Source organism: Muscardinus avellanarius (genome assembly GCF_963383645.1).
Source record: "Muscardinus avellanarius genome assembly, chromosome: 15".
Lineage (NCBI taxonomy): Eukaryota > Metazoa > Chordata > Mammalia > Rodentia > Gliridae > Muscardinus > Muscardinus avellanarius.
The window spans coordinates 76,275,456-76,297,583 of NC_137801.1; the positions used below are offsets into that span (position 1 = coordinate 76,275,456).

Sequence of the window (22,128 nt, forward strand, 5' to 3'; positions counted from 1 at the left end):
ATATCATTGAGATTTCATGATATATGAAAATTTTAAATAATTTCTCAGAGAAATTATGAAATTCATATATGAATTATTGTTTAAAAACATAATTTGTTATTACCCATTACAAATCCCAGCTGTTATAAATTCATTTTATTTGCTGTCGTTCTCAGGCACTCTGTAATTTCTGTAGATATGCTCAATCCTTATGCCAAATGGGCTCCAATCCAAATGCTAAATTGGAAAATGTTTGTTTTAAAGGTCAAGCATTAATAAGGCTATATTAAATTATAATTGACCCAATAAGATATCCTGTCTGTTAAATATCTAGTGAACCATAACCTCTATCCATCCAAGAAAATTATCATCCCGCATTTATAATTTCATCTACTTTGACTTGAATAAGTTTCTAAAATAGACAAAAGAGGATTGAATAGGATTACAAAGAACAGATATTTCCAGAAACATTTATGTCAGTAATAAGATTCACATATTAATCTGCATTTTATACAAAGCTTAGAATTATTCCCAAGAATGAGCACTAGTAGGATGAAATTGCCCTAGACATTCAACCATTTTATGCTAAAGTTAAGTTATATCAAAAATTTAGCATGGAAATAGATGTGTTCATCCTGGTCTAAGATTTTTTTTCTTAGTAGAAAAAATTTTATGTCAGATAAAAAGTTTTCTTTTCTCAAATGTAAAAAGATTTCTATATTAAAAAGTGGTGAATTGTCAGATTTTTTTTTAATTAGGAGAACGAAGACATTTGGAAGGTTATCCCAGGTTTAACAAGAATATAATTGTTTATGATGAGATTATTTGAAATTATTGATTTATGTTTTATGATAAATTTTTATAAGGACAATGTTTATCTTCATATTGTTATCAATTTATGCAATATATCCTTCATCTTAATTTATACCATATCAATGTTAATTTGTTACATTTTTCTGAGGCTTAATTTCAACAAGTTATGTGATTGAAATTAAGGAAACCTAGTATCCAGAAATTCATTTCTATTTCACTTAGAGTATCTATCTGAATGTAGATTTGTAGAGAAGGGGATACTAAATTTTAAATATATCCAAATTGGATATAAATCGTCATATTTTTTAAATAAATACTGTCTTTACTCCAGGAATTTATTACCTACTTAAAAGAGCACAAAATTTGTTTCCCACAGAGTTTTCTAGATGAATCCTACATCATTTTTATCATTTGATATAATTGACAGTAATACATTACTTAAGGATTGAGTACGACCCATCTGGTTACTACTGCACTGTTTTATTTTTTCTTATTTCTATTTAATTTTCCCTTAGTTAATTTTTATCATGGTAAAATATACCTAACAAAAATCAACTATAATAACCATTTCAATAGTACAGTTTAGTTGAATTAAATATATTTATCTTACACAACCATCACTGTACATTCATATTTCAAACTGCAATTCTATAATCATATAGTAATATGCTATAATATTACTATAATCAGGACTGAGATTCAAGTAATATATAGTAATATTACTATAATCATATACTAATAGTAAATATCCATTTTCTCCCTCTAACAGTCTCTGGTAAATATCATTCTACTTTATGACTCTATTGTTTTTTAGTACTATAATTGCCTCTCATACATAGAAATATACAATATTTTATTCTATGGTTAATTTATTTTAAAATGTCTTTAAGGTGTGGTAGTACACATCAGAAATTTCTTGACAAGGCTGACTAATAAAGTAGTAATTACTTTCACCATTTTCCTATTTGTTTTGTACATGCCTCATAGGTTTTTGTCCATTACCTGCATTATTGTCTTCCTATGCATCTAATTTATTTTTCATAGTGAAATATTGAAATTTGTCCCTCATTGACTTTTGTGTATGTTCTAGACTTGTATTTTTATAATTACTCTGTAGATTACACTTGCTATCATAAAGCTACCTAATAATTCAAATTTATATCAAATTTCAAAAGCATACAAATGCTATACCTTTACATCTCCATGTCTACCTTTTTCAGTCCACAGTGTACAAAATTTACATTTTTATACATTGTGTGTCTAAAACATAAACCAATGATTTAAAAATGTATTAACTTCTTAAGTTATGTGGAAAACAAAATGTGGAGCTACCATTTTTAAAATAATACTGGATTTTGTAATTGCTCACTAATTTACCTTTCTTTACTGGCATGTTTATTTTTTCATATGGCTTCCTATAACCATCTATTTTATTTCAACCTAAAAGGATTCTCTATTATTTTTGAAGGGTGAATCTAAGAAATTGTACCTTTCTTTAACAAAATTTTCATTTCTCCCTCATTTTACGAGAACCATTTTGTCAGGAAATAATTCTTAGCTGACAAGTTTTTATCTTTCTTTTAGCACCACGAATCTGTTAGGCCACTGTCTTTTTGCTTTTGAGGTTTGTGATGAGAAGTCTGCTAATAATCTTATTGGGTTTTTTTTTTTTTTTAATCTCATGACTTACTTTGTTAGAGTTGCATTTGTGGTCATTGTCTTTGGCTTCTAATGCATTGATTATAATGTTTTTTTTTTTTTTTTTTTGGTGTGAATTTCTTCCTCTAGGAGTCTGCTGAGCTCCACAATGCTTATGTTCTTGTTTTTCCTATCAACCAGGAAGGTCTCTGCCACTGATTTTTCAAATATTCTCTTTCCTCTGATCCTTGATTTTCAACAGTTGTTGATCCCCTTGATGGTCCTACAGGCCTCAGGTTCTATATGCATCTTATCAGTCATTTTTCTTCTTATTCAGTCACCTTTCTTATTTTATCTTTTAAAATGACCAATTCTTTCTTTGCACACTCAAGTCTGCTTTCAAAGCCTTCTCATGAATTTTTATTACAGTTATTCTACTTACAACTGTAGACTTCATTTTACTTTTTTTAAAAAGATTTTTCATTTATTTTTTCAATTTTGCTCATACATTGTTTTCTTGACTTTATTTCTTCCTTTACTTCTTTTGAGTATCTTTAAGACAGGTGTTTGTTTTAAAGTATTTTCTAGTGGATGTTATTAGTATTTCCACTATTAGATGTTTTTAAAAGACAGTTTCTGTTTATTTTTTTTTCTTAGAATTGGCCATACTTTTTTCTTGTTTGGTTTGGGATATTTTGTGAAATCTGGATATTTGAGTCTAATAATAAGTGCTCTCTGACAGTCATAGTCTCTGTTTCTCTTGAGGATTGACTTTTTTATTTTTATTTTCTGATTTCTATAAGGATTTTTCTATGCCAGATTATCAGTTTGAGGTATGAACATAAAATCTACAAACTCAGTTATCTTCCTTGGTCACTTCTAAGCCCGTGTCTTTCCCTTGGTAGAATGATTGCTTTTGAATTTTCCCAGTATAAACAATTGCTTTCCAATGTCTTTGTCCTTTATGTCTGGCTCCCCAGAAGAGAAGCATGTAAGGGAGGATGGTACTAACTCTTTAACACCTCTGACAGTCAGTTCTGCTGGAAGGAGAGGGATTTGCACCAGTGAGAATGACTTACAACAGTGACTGTGCATCTGTTTTTACCTCTGTGATCAGAAGCAGCAATCAGTGGTCTCAGGACTGAGATTCAGTTTTTTTAGTGTAGGGTCCTTTTGACCACCCTGACTCTTCTAATGTACGTGCAGGTGCAGTTTGCTCCATCAACCTATGGGTAGTTGTCATGAAACACATAGTACAGGACAGATAACTGCTACTCTGCAAAAAGCTAGTTTCTAGAGAAATTACTCCATATGATCATTTTTTTCTAATATTGAGTATTGAATTCAGATTCGTACTACCTCACAGCTACCCTCCTGGACCTTGTCATTTTTTTTTTAAACAGGATTTCACTAAGGTGCCGAGATTAGCCTTGAACCTGTGATACCCCTGTTTCAGTCTCCGTAGCAACGAGATCACAGGTGTGCACCCCCACCCCAAGATGATCATTTGTTTTAATCGACAGTATTGCAACATTTAGACTTTGACTTATCGCCTGCCAAGTAACTCCCATGTTATCAACATAGTTTGTTAAAAAAATTTGAAAATTTAAAATGCACAAAAGTATATATTTAACTATAAGATATAATAGAGCTCATATTACATAATACAATCTGTGTGTAGTGAAAGTTAACAGAGATTTGATGCATTAGATTTTCTTGTTTCAGTGAGGGTTCTGATGGGCTGATAGTGGTACTCTATCAAAGTACCTTGGATGAGAACTATTTAGCAAGGTTTAGAAACTTAAAATCCTGCACTATTCAAAAGATTGGTTAATTTTTTGAGATATGTTTCTCCATAAACTTTCTATTTTTCAACCATGTGCCTGACATACTGGCCAGACTCCTGCTTCTCCATAATCGTATCTTTTTCTTAGTCTTATATATTTCTTTATTACAAGCAGAAAAGATTGTGTTTATTTGCTTGTATATTTCAATGTATTTTATGAAAATATAATCCCTAAAAGTGCAGGGAGTATCTTATTTTATTTTCTCATCACTTAACTCATTATTTAATACTTTAGGTACTAAGTTAGTATTCATTGCCTTCTGGCCACCTTTTCTGAATTTCTGTCTCTTTTAATAGGTAGGTGAGAAATAATTGTGCTTTATCACCTTATGTGTTGGAAGGTTTACATACCCAGTCCAGTTCTTATGACTCAAGCCTGCCTTGGTAAAAAGTTGTCACCAATCTGGTCAGGGTTGAAGTCTCACTATAGGTAGGTTGCCTCTCTGTTCTTTATTAAAATTATTATTTTATTTTACTAAATTATTTTAGTATAGGCTTTACTACATATTTTTTCAATCCCTAAGCCCTAAAGTTTTTTAATGTGATGAGACCTTCTTTTTAAACACTTCTTCACTATAAAAAATATTTTTTACTAATTCAATGAAAATACTTCAAATTATTGGCAGCCAGACAAACTACAGTCAGGTGTTTATAAAATTCTTTTCATTTTTTACTGTTAGGTCTCAACAAAAATTATGTTCCCATCTTCCAGACACTTCAAATATTCTACAGAATCATTTCCTAAGTAGAAGCCTTAACTTATACCTCATGTCCTAGGTTTAAAGGAGCCAATAGATGATAGGAAACTCAGAACCCAGAGACTTATAAAAGGGAGAAATATGTAGCAGAAACTATTATTCCTCCTGGGATCAAAGTTAGAATTTTACTCATGAATGAAAAATATATACAAATATTTCATCTTAACACTGTATGTTGTCTCTTTCTCACTCTTCCCTCAGGGAACAATACATTGCTCTTTAATAAGAGATTGTAAAGGAAGAAAGTTTAAGAGAGAGACCTTTGGCATAATGGCTTCAAAGACCATTGTGGTGGAGGTTTACAGACCTGAGCCTATTTCCATCACAAATCGTTTTTCCCATCTTGGAAAGCAGAATATTGCTTCTTCTTTTTTTTTTTTTTTTCCTGTGTTGGAAATAGAGCCCAAGGCCTTGCATATGCTTGGTAAGCCTTCTGCCATTGAGCCACATCCCCATCCCTTCCCCAACTCTAAAATTAAAAGTTTACATTAGAAATCTAAAATGCCCTTCAGTTATAACAGCTGCAATAATCTGAATATTTCAGTCATATATGCATTTTAGCTGAGGTCCAGTCCTTGAACTTTAGGTCCTATATAAAATAATATTTTATTTCTTTAAGAAATAGTATCCTAAAACAAGATTCTTGATATATTACACTTGGAGTATTGCTAATACAGTTAATTTTGGGCTACCTATTTTAGATGGGATATGGTGAACACTAAACATTACAGTTAGAGTTAACCTTACTCTAAAAGTTTGATAGTATCCCCTTGTGCTATTAAAAGGTTCCCAGAACCGGTGGAAACAAGAGTGGCTGAACAGGATTCAAGCTTGGTGATAAATTTGGTGACATTGTAGACGTTGGTCTCTAGACAGGGGCAACTCTGGGTGAGAAAATTTGTTGAAATACAGCATGTTGGGTAAAACTTAAAGTGTTAACATAGGAATATGGGTCTGTGTATCCAGTTAGAGAGAAAATGAAGTAAGACTTATGTCCTGGCTTGGTTGTGTAACAAGCTCTGAAACTTGAATAAAGTCCCATTCAGATAATTTTTTTAAATGTCATATATTACAACATAAAAGTCACATCAAATTTTATCAACAGAATAACAAAGTACTTTTTTTCTAAAATGGAAGTTCTGTGTAGCAAATTGTATGCTTTTTGGGCGAAAATCTTATACAAGAGGTCAGCAGGAGGTCCAACAGCTTTATCCTTATTCAGACTAAAATCCCCTTACACTGACAGATGGTAGGTTATCCAATTTTCCAATTTTATCCTATGTGTATAGAATATAGAATCACATATGTCCAAATACAAAGGCACAAAACATTTTGTTGAAATTTCAAAACCCCAGTTTCCATACCATAGTTTTCGATCTCCCTAGTGCAACCGCAGAAGAATTTAACACAGTTTATTTTTTTCTATAAATTATCATTTTTACTTAATTTTTCTTCAAACTGAATAGATCATTTCATTTTAATTGAATTACTTTATTCTGACACACTAATTAATATTATGGCTCTCCTGTTAGTATTTTCCCATATCCATAATTAGTTTCAGAAAACATACTATAGCCCTAGAATAGATATGCCATAATTTATTTTACAACTTTACATAAACCACGAACAAAATAAAACATTTCAAATCTTCTTGATTTAAAGAAATTATTTTGAAGCACAATCTTCAGTTGAAAAAGACTATTATATTTTATATAAAGAAATAAAATTTAGAGCCAGGTGTGGTAGCATAAGCTTATAATCCCAGCATTCAGGAGGCTGAGACAGGAGGATCTTGGTTCGTGGACAATCTCAGCTACTTAGTGAGGCTCTTTGCAACTCAGTGAGACCCTGTTTCAAAAAATTAGAATAAAATAATAGGGCTGGGGTGTAGCTTGAAGGTAAAATGACCCTGGGTTTCATCCCCAGTACCACACACACACACAAAAAAAATTAGTACTGAATTTTCTACACCTTAAAGAAAACATATTGTCAAGGTTAATTATAGTGCCATATGTTAATAAACTAAACTTTCTTTCTTGTATTTTGTATTTTAATTTCAAAAATTGAAATATTTAACCAATTATTAAGAATGCTATTGATAAAGTATCTAATTTTTTTTCTCTTGGGATTGGACCATTTTAGCTAGTATATAATATATACTATAAACATCCTGAAAATGAAATAAATAAATATAATTATAGGTATAGCTTTAAAATGTAAACATGATGATTATCTTTAATATAACTTATGGTTCTGTCAGATATTTAGGAAGTATTCTGAAAGTGTTTTTTACTGTTTTTTATTTTTTCAGTTTACTAGATTTTATATCATTTTTTATATTTACTGATATTTTTGTGCCTTTATTGGTGAATTATAGTCTCACTTCATAGTGGAAATCATGTTGACAAGGACATACATGCACACACTCTTGGTTATTGGTACATTGTAATCTCGTATAAATAATACAAGACACAGTGATAGTGACATATATGCACATAGCATTTAGCAAGCTTCTGGCTCCTTCACACTCTCCATTTCCCCATACATGACTGAAGAGTTTTAATTAAAAAAAATATATAGAGGTTGAGAAGCAGTGTTGGGAGGAGCTGGAGCAGGAGCTAGGCCAGGTACTCATAAGGATCTCAGCCTGCGGTACAGGAATGTGTGATTTTAAGAGCTTTTCTGGAACCTGCTGAGATTCCCAAAGCTTCTACAAAGATTAAAAACAACTACCTCTTTTTGCTGTGGCTTTTCCACAGCTTGTTTCTGAAGCCACTGCTTATCACAAGAAGTTGGAACACATCTAACGGCTATCTCAGGCTACAGCAATTCTATAACTGGAAGCCATTTGGAACCCGATAGGTTCTGCTTGGTCTTTCTATAACTTCTAAAGAACAGCTCCCTCTCTTCTCTTTCTACCCTCAAATCTTCCTATTACTGCCTGGTAGATATTATTGTGGGACCACACAAAAACAGGAATCTGAACCTACATTTGAAATCTTCGTTTCTTCCAGTCTTTCTTCACCAAATCCACCTGGGCAGACTTCCAGGGTCATCCTGGACACAAAATAGAGATAAAACAATTCTTTCCATGTATTTAATACACTGCTCACCATAAAAAAATAATAAACAATTCTACGAAAACACATTTTAAGTCAAATTCCAGTATTTAAAATTTTCTCATCATTGAGGATTTTAGTTTTTATTTTTAAAGAGTCTGAATTAAGAGCAAAGTTAATTTTTATATCCTTTATGTTATTTTCTATCCCCCACCTCAATTTTTTAATGGGTTATGCTTAAGTAAATTTGAAAGAAAAATTTCAAGATACCAATAATCTAGGTATTATGACATTTTTTATGGGAAACTATACTGTCCAAGGTGTAGGCAGAATTGACTAGATTCTGATATACTAAGCTTGCTTTGTTTTATATAATGTCTGGTGGGGAAAACGAGAAAAATGGACTAGAAACCATGAGTATTTTTCACCCGTGTTTCTGTAGACCATCTGAAACTACATCAAAAGCTATGAAAAAGTTAGTTGAAACAGAAATACAAGCAACCCAAGTGAGAAATTGTCTAGCTCTTAAATCTTTTAGAGATGTTCTCTCAAATAAAAGTCATATAAAGTGCTCATAGTCAGATAATCCTTCAGTTTTGAATTCTTTTGAGACAGATAATAAAAAAAATTGTCCACCTTTTCCGCAAAATTATAACTGCCAAGCCAGAGCCTCACTTATCTTGCAGGGGAGGCCATACGTGGGAACAGAGTCACACAGGGGGTTTGCTAATGGCCTGGATATGAAACTTCAAAGATGACTTCAGTCCAAGTTTGTAGTGACTAAAAATTATTAACATCAAAATTCCTGTATGAGTGTTCTGTGCTTCATGAGTTATTGATTTCTGAGTCTTCCCTGGGAGAGGTATAATAAAGGTACTGCAGCACTGATAACCTCTATGTCCTTCCTAAGGCAAAGCTCAAGTCTGCAGTAATAACATTATTTCCTCCCTGGGTTGATTCAATGTGGTCTAGTTTTCAGTAACATTTGCTCTTGGTCCAACATAAGGATGTAATATCAGAGTGAATTCATGAATATAAAGAACTGCTTTCAATATAGCACCACCAGAATTTGTGTGGGAAAAGGAAGTTTACAATGTTTTGGTAGAGTGACGTTTTCTCAGTGTAAGGACAGTAATGTTAAGAAATAAACTGTTGAATTTTTTCACCATAGAGTATTTTCCTAGATTTGACTCTTGTACACTTTGGCTTATGAAAACTTCCAATTTAAGTAAAGAAAGAGAGAAAAAAGAAAATGAGAATAATTATTTTTACAGGTAGCATATTATCCCCCTACTCATAAACTAGTATAGTGTAGCTAAGAAATTTTCTCACTACAAGTACACTGTAACTTACACAGTGTTAAACTTACTGTGAGTGAGATCAACACTCATTTCTAATAATGAAATGGAGGTGATATTGCAATTAGATTATTTTTAAAGAAATAAGAGCATTAAGTATGATTTGTATTTATATTTATATTTTTAAATGGTAGGAATTGATATAATTTTGAGTGGATAGGTATTTTTAATAGCATGTAAGTTGCAGAATTAAAAATATGTAATTACTAGTGTGATATATAAAAATATGATATTTCTATTTTTATTTTCATGAGGAACATCATACTCTTTGCCGTCATCCATTTCTATTGCTATTGCAACACTATTGACAATAGTCATGACATAAAATTGAGATATAGATTGACTTATGAAAGAAAGAAAATATGGCATATGAAGTCAGTGAAATATTACAAAGCCATTAAAAGGAATTAAATCCTGTCATTTATAGCAACATTAATGCAACTGGAGGGCATTATACAAAGAGAAATATGCCAAGCACAGAAAGAAACATCTCTGAAAGACATTTCTTATAATTCATTGTAATAGTATGTCTTTTGTTCCCAGGAATATGTACATAAAAAGTATGTTTTAAAAATTAGTAACATCTTAATTTTGCTGAAAATTTGTATTTCGGCAGCATCTGAACAGAGTCTATGTTACAATAGGAATTGTCTTTTAGTGAGTACCTATTTTTATGGTCATGGCTTGTCCAGACTCAGATACTGAAACAGACATGTATTTGGTGAAACTTTCGTCAAAATTTCTAAACTTATAATATTAGATGTTAAGGGGATCAATATGCTACATACATAGAAGACATAAAATTAAATATTCCCCAGTTGCTATCACTCCAACACAGGGATTAGGAAACCTGATTAGATGTTGATAAAACTTTAAGATGTGATGGTCCAGGTGTGGCTTTCAGATTGTAAATAAAGTCAAATAATGAATGGGTTTAATTGATTGAAAGGATCCCATTTTAAGGTAATTAGTGTGTGAAGCCTCCCCAGCTCCAGCTATGTGAACTTATTTTAGTTAGGCAATCTGAGACTACTGGCAAGATAGTACAAGATAAGAATAATAAGACCCAACATGGAGAGGTATTATGAGAATTGAAGTTTCAAATATAAAATAATGTCATATAGAATGGCTTACTGTAAGGATCAGACATCAAAATACCAATGACATTCTTCATTGACCTAGAAAATTCAGTCATTATTTTTATATGGAGAAAGAAAAGACCCAGAATAACTAAAGCAATAGCAATAAGAACCATGCAGGAGGCATCACAAGAACAGACATACTGAGAACAGAATAGAAGATACAGAAGCAAACCCATACACTATAGTCAAATTGATCTTTGACAAAAAGGCCAAACTCATACACTGGAGAAAAGCCAGCCTTTTCAACAAATGGTGCTGGGAGAACTGGCTATCCATTTGTAGAAAGATGGAACTAAATCCTCACCTCTCATCTTGCACAGAAATCAACTTGAGATGGATCGAAGACTTAGAAATTAAACCAGAGACTGTGAAGTTATTAGAGGAGGGGATTAGATCCATATTATTATAATATATTGTTAGTGTTTGTGGTACTGGGGATCAAACCCAGGGCCATTCTACCTTTGATTTTTTATTTTGAAACTGGGTGTTACTAAGTGACTGTATACTGTCTTTGAACCTGTTATTCTTTTCTTTGTGCCTCCCTAGAATTGGGGTTACAGGTGTGTGCCACCATGCCTGGCTTTTGTTTAATTATTATTATCAATCCAAATATAGAATATATTAAGACTTTTTTCTCTTCTGCCTTCTAAATTCTCAACTGAGGCTCTGAGACAAAAGAAAGTTTAACAATAGAAAATAGATGCAACCTTATTCACTTTAATACTTATTTTATTTAGTGTACCTCATACCTGCTGAAGAGAAGCTCAGGAATGAGTAACTCAAAGAGGTAGCTAAAATTTGGGCTTATAAAGCATCTTCATTTAAGGATAGTAAAAGTCTTGAGAAAAGACAAGATAAAGGGAAACAGTTCTAGGTGTCTAAGAGTGGAACATTATGGAAAGATAAATATATGGCGGACATTACTGGTGTAAGGTGTGTCTGTAAATTTTACTGTCTGGTAAGTTTTATTTTCAGTAAAGGAAAATTTATGTCATACCTCTAAGCAGAATGAGGAAGGTTAGATAGAGATTTCTCTGTATTTGCTGTCTCTTAATTGCCTTTGCCTCACAACAATTCTAATCTCAAAGAGACATATTTTTGGGGTCAAATATTCTGTTTCTCTTCAGTAACATGAGGGGTTACACCGCATTATTTCAAGGTCTTGCATTCTGGATTCATTTGGAGTCAAATAATTTGAAGAGGAATGGTGAGAAATGGAGGAATGTAAAATGTGTGACCAAGACATTTAATTCAGGTTGAATAATCAACTCTAATATCTATTGTGTAGTGACAGCAACACAGTTGATATCCTTGTTGTTTAGACTAGGGTTGTTTCTCAGCCTGAAAAAATAAATAAATAAAAGGTATAGCTGGAAAGAAAGAACAACGTGTTGCACACTCCTTGAGACAGAAACTTCTCTTGTTCCTTTGGGGAATGCATCAATCAAAGTTTCAAAACCTGAGTTATTTTCTCTGATTTAGCTTAATCAGCAATAAAGTTATTTTGGAGCTTCTTAAGATTTCGGTTGTATTTCTGAAAGGGTGCAAAACTCAAGGACATGAGATAAATTTTAGTGACAGAAACGCCAAGGCATGAATTTCCTACTGTGGCTAAATAACTTTTCCTGGGAACATTAGCAGTTCCTAAAATTCAGCATGTGTGAAAAACAGACTTCTCTGTTCCTCTGAAATTGTTTCTCCCTCTTGGGTACATGTCATCATCTATTACAGTGATATTTTTACTCAATATCTTTCCATTACCTTTGCTTGGAACAAAACAAGCATCATATTTGTGGTTATATCAAGCAGAATTGCTAAAATATGTGCCTTCTTTTATTTTGTCATTAACACCTGATCCACGTCCCAATTATTTAGCACTTAAAGCTGTACATTTTTATTCTAGCTGGTCTATATACTCTTGAGTTCTTATTACCTTTTCATTTCCACCTTCCATCTCAAATTATATTTTCTAAGTTTTGATCACACTCTTAGATGAGTGCACAACATGGAAATTTTGGAGCAAAATTTTAAGTCTATCATAATCCGAATCTTCCTTCTAACCATTAATTTCAACTTTTACCTGCCATGTTACTCAGTTTTTCACACCTTGATCGTGTTACTCTCCCTTCTCTAGATTTTGTCATTGACTTTGATTATTATTTTTATTTCTTTTCTCATTAGACTGTGAATCCTCAAAAAGAAATACCAACAGTTCAACAACAAAATTTTTCAGTGTCTGTTAATTAGAACCAGTATTAAGCATTTATGCAAGGAAGTTGACAAGTTTGCCTAAAACCACATACAAACTAAGCTACGTTATCTTAATCAGGGTTAGCAAAGAGGTTCCAATTCATGGCTGATAATATTTGAGTAGTATCCAAATAGAACTTCAGTGAATGGAAAATAACCTTGGATCTCTATGATTTGATTGTAAAATACACCATCTTGGTAACTTATATTGAATTTATGGGCAGAACTCAGGAGCGGGTTTCCTCACTCTGTATTTTTCTTCCTTGCTGAGAAAATCATCTATAATTTATTGGAAGAACAAATTTTCTCTCCATTATATCATTTTATTCTTTCAACATATACATATTGAATGTTGATTCTTTTCTGAACACATTTTTTAGCATGGCACATAACACATGGACAAAACAGCAGTGTTTAATACCAAGGTGAGCTTATGATTGCTTGCTCTGGGGACAAATAACACAAAATGCATGAGAAAATGAGCAAATGAATGAGAAAAATCATTTCAGATAGTGACAAATACAATGAAAGATTTTTATATGCTTTTATTGGCACATTATGCTCTCAGATCAAAATCTAAATCATGTTGATATTGACATACGTGCACATAGCACTTGGTAGCCCCCCACCACCTCGCCATGCCCCCCTTTCCTAATACAGAGTTTTGAGGCTGACATTGATATTTTCACATAGGTACATATAGTTGATAGTAGTAATTTCATTTATGAACCTCATTCTTCTCCTTCCCGTTCCCTTTGAGATAACACAGTAATAGAGGGTGTTGGTCAACTTTCATTGGGTAAAATAGTTTCAGAAGATATAGTTAACATGATCTTGAGGTACTAGACAGACCAAGAAATGTGAAGATCAGAGACAAGTGGTTTCCAAAAAGAAAAAATAGTAGGTAGAAAGATCCTCAAGGCAGAAATAAAGCTGATTTTTTATTAATAGAAAGGTTATTTATTCCCAGCATTCCAGAGGCTGAGACAGGAGGATGGTGGGTTCACGGACAGCCTTAGCTACTACTTAGTGAGGTCCTTTGCAACTCAGTGTGACCCTGTTTCAAAATAAAGGATAATAAATAGGGCTGGGGGTGTAGCTCAGAGGTAGAATGCCCCTGGCTTCTATCCCCAGTACTACAAAAATAATAATAATAAAAGAAAAGAAAGGTTATTAATCTAGAGCCAATGAATCTTTTGAATAATAATAAAGACATTAACAAAAGATAATAATGAAAAAGTAGAAAGGTCTCAAGTGAGTCAGGGCCTTGAGAACCATACCAATAAGCTTGGATTTTGTTCTAATTGTGAATGAGAGGGAATGCTTAAAAATATGGTAAGTAGGATAGAGCATAGTTTGGATCAGAATGCTAAGAGATAAATTTAAAAGCAGTGTATGCTTATCAGTTGCATTTTGAAATAGAATTGCCACATTAATGGATTGCTTGTGTCTGTGTTGCTTGTAACATGTTATATATGTGAGTGCTATATTGGATACTGAGAACATTTTATATAAATGAAAGATAATTCTATTTTTTGCCTTAATAATAGATAGGAGTGGCACCTTTAGAAAGAAAAAACCTAAAATATTTTAACATGTTTGTCAGACACTGAATTGGATATCCTATAGAGGCTGTTAAGGATGGCAACAGAGAGCTGAGAGAAGGTTTAAGTTACATATTTGAAGTCATTTTCATATAAAATCTTTTTAAAGCCATGAAAATGAATTTACCTGAAAAGTATGAATATATATGAGAAAAGAACCCAGACTAAGCCGAAATGTACTCAAGTACTTAAATGCCAACTGAAAGAAAATATTTTAATGAAAGTGGCAAAGAATGAAGACTCACTGAGAAGGAAGAAAACCCCAAACTGTGTGATATCAAGGAAGACAGTATAACAAAAGGAAAGAAATTCTTTAAAAAAATATGGGTACTGATTTTAGCATGAACAGAAGGAAAAAGTATTTGAAATTGACAAAAATTCGGATCACTGATAAACTGTGTAAGCTCTAATTTGTTGAACTGGGAAGAGAGAACCAAATATACTTTTTCAGAGCGATAATAGAAGGCAAAGAAATGGAGGAAGTGACCACTATTAACACTCTTAAGGCCATTTTTTCTTAAGTGGAGCATAGAATGAGAAGAATCAAGGCAAGATCTTTGGAGTCTTTCATTCTTCTTCTTCTTCTTCTTCTTATTATTATTATTATTATTATTATTATTATTATTATTATTACATCCACAGTATTGAAGAATCCCAGGCCTTTCTATTTCAGAGATACTACCCCAGACCTTTCTAGTTTTTGTTTGGAAACAGGGTCTTGCTAGGTTGCTGAAAGTTTCTTTACATTGCAGAGGCTGTTCTTGAACATGGGATCCTTTTGTCTTAGCATCTCAAATACTGGAATTATAGGCAAGCACTACCAAGCCTAGCTAACTACTACTACTATTATTATTATCATTATTATTATTATCATCATCATCATCATCATCATCATTAATGAGAGGCAATAGAACTTGTCTCTTTGCTGGTGAAATGATCCCAGACAGAAAAATGTTAGTGATTAAGAACACAAAGTATGTGTTTTATGAATAAATTCTTTAAGAGGAGGAGAAGAGAAAGTGGAATTCATATAAGGAAGGAAAATCACTTCATTATAATATTAAAATGTGGAGATTATGATGACAAGTAAAATTAGGTTGGAGATTTTCATTTTATCATGAAGCTAGAATACATTTTTAAAGCTTTTGTTTTATAAGGATATTAAATTTTACATTTGGCAGGAAGATTAATTATGTAAAAGAGAAACTCTTGTTTAATTTTGATGTTTGTCTGCAAGCAGCAAAACTATTGATCAATAGTACTTTGTGTTATAGTAAATTACATTCTAATATTAGCCATATCATTAATGTACTGTGCAGCTTATTTCTGAAATGGAACTTGTCACCATGCCTCCCAGAGTTTATGAGTCCTTTACAGAAAAGACTTACTGTAACAGCACATTTCCTGGGAGTATCACCAATATTTTGCTTTTCACTGTAGAGTTTTAGTCCTTTGATGAGTCTTCTTTTCTAAAATAAGTATCAAGAAACATACATTATAACAAATTCATATTCAGGCAAAACATTATTAAAATAATGCACTGCATTTGTAAAATAGAAATGATATTTAAGCAATTTACATATATTCAAAATAAAACATAATTTGAAACCTCCAGGTACAATTCACTTCCAGAAGAATCCAATTTGTTTTATATACCTCTTGCAAGTAACAAAGACAAATAGAATGTTCCATTTCATCTCAGATTCATGGATCACTTAAAATTGGCTTGCTGTTGTTCTGCTACAGTGCCCTGCAGTAAAGCTTAGAATGTGTGTGGGGAGGATTGACAAATTATGACTTAAAAATCGAATATAGGCTTTTAATTGTTGTATGAATAAGTTGTATTGCAAAAAGCTCTGTCTGCTCAGTTACATGCTACCACGACTGTCTTCACATTATCACCACAGAGATAACTAATTACAGCAGAGAACATAGACCTTTCAAATACACCGAAAATACTTTCTACCTGGGTCTTTATAAAACATGATTATACCCCTGTTTTTACATGCTCCTCCCTCTTCTTCTTTTTGTCCAAAGCAATGAGAAAAATATATGACTTTGCTAAAGACCACAGCACAAAAAATTGCAAATGGCTGAACTAAGTCAGAAAATTATATGGATTACTTATTGGGAATAACCTTTGAAAATAATAAAATAGACCTAGTGAAACCTTAAAACCCTGTGTAAAACTGCAACTGAGCTCATGCATTATATTTAGTGACCAAAGTAGCAATTTTCAGTGGTTTTACCTTCAAAGTACAATTTTGCTAAAACGTTGGATGCAAAAAAGTAATGAAACACTCAAAACAAATATCTGTGTCTATGGCCAAAAATGCTCATCTCTGGAATGTCTCAGATTGGTTAGTAATCTTAGCAGTAGGTCAGCCACCCTTGGAATAGCTACAGAATAGTAATGCCGTCGCTGTTTGTTAAATCTGACTGCTTTGAATTTCTGCATCTATTTTCTGAACTCCTGCATTTAGTACTGTTTACTCAATCATTTCTGTAAAACATAAGTAGGCACATTATCTACCAATATTTATTGCTTTCTCTAGAAACAAAGTTTTCATGAAATGAAAGGCTGTTTCCACGACAAATTGCAGATATCAGGAAGGAATTTGTTGCAGTAAAGATAGATGATAATTTAAGAAACATGTCTCAGAAAAAACAATAAAGGATGTTAGTTAATTAAAAACAAATTTAGTGATTTTAGATGGAAGATATTTAATATTTTGACCTTTTCCACTTTGAAAATTCATTTTGTACAGCTGAGTGGGTTATAAATATGTGTATATTTGAAGGAAAAAAGAAACAATGGGTTACAAATAGAAATAACACAATAATTACAGTAAGAAAGAAGAGGAGAATTAATGTATATAATTCTTATAACACATGATCCAGTGATGAAGGTCATTGGGTTTATAGATTTACCATGTGTATCATTTCTTTTAATTAATGTTTACTATACTATAAATATGATTTTCTTTTCTAATTGTGAACTTAACCTTCTTGTTTTAAACTCTTCTATCTTGTTTAGATAATTGTATGGTGTGCACATGCGTACACACTCCCAAGGTGTGTGTTATGTATGATTATACTCAATACTGATTTCCAATAGGTTCTGCTGCCTTTTGGAACTCTCCACAGCTCTCATTATTTATTTTATTTATTTCTGCACATTGGTCTTATAATTCATTTAAATAAGGCAGAAATAGAGTTTGGGGGATTTTCTCCCAAATTACTAGAGTCCTCAATCTGACAAGAAAATATGTAACTAAGGCATTTTTGCAGGTGAATTCCTGCGGATGTCCTTAGTGGATGTGCTAAGGTTTTTCTACAAGGATGACAGTGGGTGTTTAAACACATAAAGCTAGGTAACTAGTTACTCCCTTTTCCACCATTGTACTCTTTCTTTACTAAAAATGACCTAAAAAAAAGGTGCTTAGTATCATTTCTATACAACAATTTGATGCTATCCAAAAATGAAATGAAGAATAAAATATCATTTACAATAGCAAAGGAGATACTAAGAAATGAATTTACCTAAGATGATAAAAGACCTCTATACTGAAAATTATAAAAAATGATGAAACTGAAAAAACAAGCAGAAAGATATTCTGTGTATATAGAATGACATTTCAAACTTTTATTATTTTTCTGCTGACACAATCTGATATTTAAGGTCATTTTATCTTTGTATTATCCCAGTCCTGGAGTGAGTACTAGTGGCTTTTATTTTATAATAGTGTTTGGAAAATACATTTTTTTTGGTACTCAGGATGGAACCCATGGTCATTCTATCTGTGAGGTACACTGATAGCCCTATTATTTATTTTTTATTTGGAAACAGGGTCTCACTAAGTTGCAAAGGACCTCCCAAAGTAGCTGAGGCTGGCCACAAACCGCAATCCTCCCATCTCAGGAGGTATTATAAGTGTGCACCCTCCACCCTCACTGGACAATACAACTTTGATGCACTGATGTCTAATGTAATGTATTGGTGAGCTAGAAAATGTATGGTGTGTGTGTGTGTGTGTGTGTGTGTGTGTGTGTGTGTGTGTGAATTTTCCACCAGAAATACATGTACAAATTTATTTATTGATTGATGTAAATGAAGACATAGGCCTATCTAGCTTTCTATATAGAACTATCTTACATAATTATTCTTCTTTACAAATTATTAATCCCAAATTCACATTGATAATTCTAATTTTAAGCCACTACCAAATTATTTATTTCATTTTTTCTTGCTTCCATCATCTTACCTCTTCTTCCTTCTTCAAGCAGGAAAAAAAATGGACTCACAAACAATATTTTATCCATCCGATGTTTACTAAATTTTCTTCCTGAAAGTGATTAGTCTCTCTAGCTGATGAGCTCCATTTTAATCTCAGCTCTCCTGAACACAGTAGCCAAGTGACTGTCCTTTGGATATCAGCCTCCGTGAATATCTTAGCTGTGCCAAGCAAATCCTTGACTTTGGAACCACAGAATCTGCCAGGCACAGTAGGTAATTTGTCAGGCCAAAGTATTCTGATCGTGTCAATTGACTTAGCCAGAATACTTTGCTCAAGCCCAATGATGGAGACATCCTCAACTCTGGACATACCACTGCCAAATTCTTGCCAGCTGGATCCTTGTTCCAGGCAAAGGGGTTTGAAAAAGGAGCAATCAAGAAAGGAGAGGCTTATCTCATAGATATTTCTACCTGTACTTTATACTTAAATATATGCTTCACACCATAAACTGGATGTTTGTTTTTCCTCAAAATGCATACAATGAGCCCTAGTAACTATTATATTAGGAGATGGGGTTTTGGAAAGGTGATAGCATCAGAAGGGTGGTAATAAGTGGGATGAGTAGCCTGGAGGTTACAGTTAGAAGGCTCTCTGGATGAGAAAGCAGACACTCAACAGACCTTTATTTTGAATTTCCTTTATTTGGCCTTTATTTTTTATTTCTCCACTTCCACATGTGACAGAAATAAATGTCTGTGGCTTTCTTCTTCTGTTAAAGAAAGGCTTTATTAATACCAATATACATAAACGATAAAGCACTAAGTATAAATGTCCATGTCATAACAAACAGGCGGCATTTCTACATCCAGAGATGACAGGAAGCTTGAAGGAGACTGCAGCGGTTAAGATTCACATAGAGACTGCCTCTTCACAGGCGAAGGGGGCCCCAGCTACAAGAGCTTCTCACACCCTCACTCCTCCTCAAGGATCATGAAAGGCATGCCATGCAAGGGGACCTGTGCAATCTGGTGCTCTCTGGGCAAGCCAAACTCTCAAAGTCTAAAGGATTGAAGGGAAAATTTTTTCTATTTCCGGATAGGTATCATCAGAGGCAGGAACAGAGCTTTTCCCTTTAGCAGTCTTCTCGGTCATCTTTTTGGCTTAGAAGCTTGGTTGTTTCTGTTTGAAGGGTCCACTTGGTCTTTACTGGCTTTTCTGTAGCTCTGTTGACAGTTCCCAAAGCCTTTCTGGTAAGACTGGTGGAGCATCAAACATTTTGCCAACACATGGGGTTAAAACCTGAGATCACCCATCTCAGGCTTTGCCTGCAGGTTCAGACCCCAGCTTCAGCCCATCCTTTGAAGCCACAGGAGTGCCTGGCTCTCCATTTTCCTAACAACAAATATGAGAGTAGCCAGCCTGGATTACTCCATAAACCAGAGTAGCTTCAGCAGCCTAGATCACCAAAGGTACTTCCTGTCTGTGGCTTTTAAGTCACCCAATTTATAGCATTTTGTTAAAGCAACCCAAACAGACTAAGATAATAACTATAATGAACTTATTATCTAGGCTTTGATTTGGTACTTCATTCTCACTTTGTATCAAGTCTAACAGGGAACTCCTTCAAAGGTTTTACTGTGAGATCATCACTCTTCTTCATTTTTCTCTTAGGAAAGGTCATTCCTACCCTTCTATTTGGGTTTATTTTTGACCATTTTTATAGATCATAGAGGGATAATGGGGAGATTTATTTTAATCCTATTGCTTTTGGCCTAGCATTATCAGGAAAGTCAAACATTACTAGCATTAGAGAAAAATAAACTGCCCAAATGCAGGGATAGCTATATCTATGATAATAAACTAAAAGACAGGTAAGTTTAGTTAACCTTTGAATTTTCAATACCCAAATGTTCCAAAATTCTAAGAAATTATAGAAAATAGGAAGTTTTTTATATTTGAATTTTAATTTTTATGATAATTCCTACATAGGGAAACTATTGAATTTGAGAAAAATTTACACAATTGCAACTAATCTTGAGGAAAAAATTAAATTCAAAGATTATTCTAAGAATATATATCCAGGAAGACGTCATTTTTCATAAAAAGTTAGTTACCGTGCTTAAATCTGATACTTAAGAAAGATTAAAAGTTTTATTAATACACAATTTTTAGTTCAACTTTGGAATCAAAGGGGCATAAAAATGTATCTAAATCCTAATCCAGTCTCAAATAAAATAGCCATAATAATAACAGTAATTGCAACATGGCATATTAACATAATGTTTATATGAATTAAAATTTTTTCAGTGGCTTCTCATCACATTTTCATCCTTACAAAATACCTTAGTGGTTTACAATCATAGCTCTTTAGAGAACAAAAAAATTGTTGATGAGAAAGATGAAACTATTGGTCTAAATTAACAGCATAGTAAATATTGTATCTAGGATGAGGATCTTGTTTTCCACATGATAAGAGAAATTTAAATTTCCACAATTCCAGCATTGAGATTTGGGCTCTGTTGGTTAGCCCGATGTTTTTACTCGATCTTTGCTTTTGACCAATGTCATTGTGATGCTTTTCATCCATTAGGCTAGGGTGTGCTCGCCAGTTTGGCCTAATTAAAAATTCTCTCATGGTGAATTTCAAAGGAAAAAAGTCTGTTGATGATTGCTTAACATCCCAATAGGCAAGATAGACAAAAGGTATCAATTTATTCCAATGTTGTGGTTCACCGATGATGAATCTTCTCACCATCTGCTTGGGTGTTTGATTAAAATACTCCATCAGTCCATCTGTTTCTAGCTGATAAGGAATTTCCTGCAAAGAGAAATTTTGAAAAGTGTGCATACCACATTTAATAGACTCGATATATCAGAGACTTGATCCATTGAGTTTTCTTTTCTTTTTTCTTTTCTTTTTTGTTTTTATTGTACTGGGGATGGAACCCAGGGGAATTCTAGCACCGAGCTCTACCCCCCAGTCCTATTTTTTATTCTTTATTTTGAAACAGGGTCTCACTGACTTGCAAAGGGCCTCACTAAGTACCTGAGGCTGTCTGCAAACCGCGATCCTCCTGTCTCAGCCTCTCAAATGCTGGGATTACAAGTGTGTGCCACCACGCCTGGCAAGCTATTGAATTTTCTAAAAGTAAGCCCTCTAATTGATGCATAGTATCAATCAATTTATTAGCAGTTCTTTGTCTAAATTCTTACATGATTATCCTGGGCCCAAAAAGAGGTTTTGTAACTTAAATGAAAAATAGAGAGACATTAGGTAGTTCACAAAGCAACAGGCCTTCTTAATGAGTCCATCTTGGATTCACATCATATTCAGGAGACAAAACCTTTTCGGTTTCTGTAAATGTGCCTTCTTGCACTCGGCTATTCCAAGTGTATTGAACGTAAGTTCCTAGGACACTCATCCCTTTCTCACATCTTAGTTT

The 22,128-nt window shown here is 33.1% G+C and overlaps 1 pseudogene across 1 annotated transcript; it reads right to left on the bottom strand.

Annotated features, from left to right (window-relative positions):
* Positions 1-19,503: 19,503 nt before the first annotated feature.
* Positions 19,504-20,366, bottom strand: LOC308274016 (securin-like; annotated as a pseudogene). Its single transcript has 2 exons — positions 20,281-20,366; positions 19,504-20,104 (listed from the first exon to the last, which is right to left on the bottom strand). The product of its transcript is annotated as a securin-like (transcript).
* Between the last annotated feature and the right edge of the window lie 1,762 nt (positions 20,367-22,128).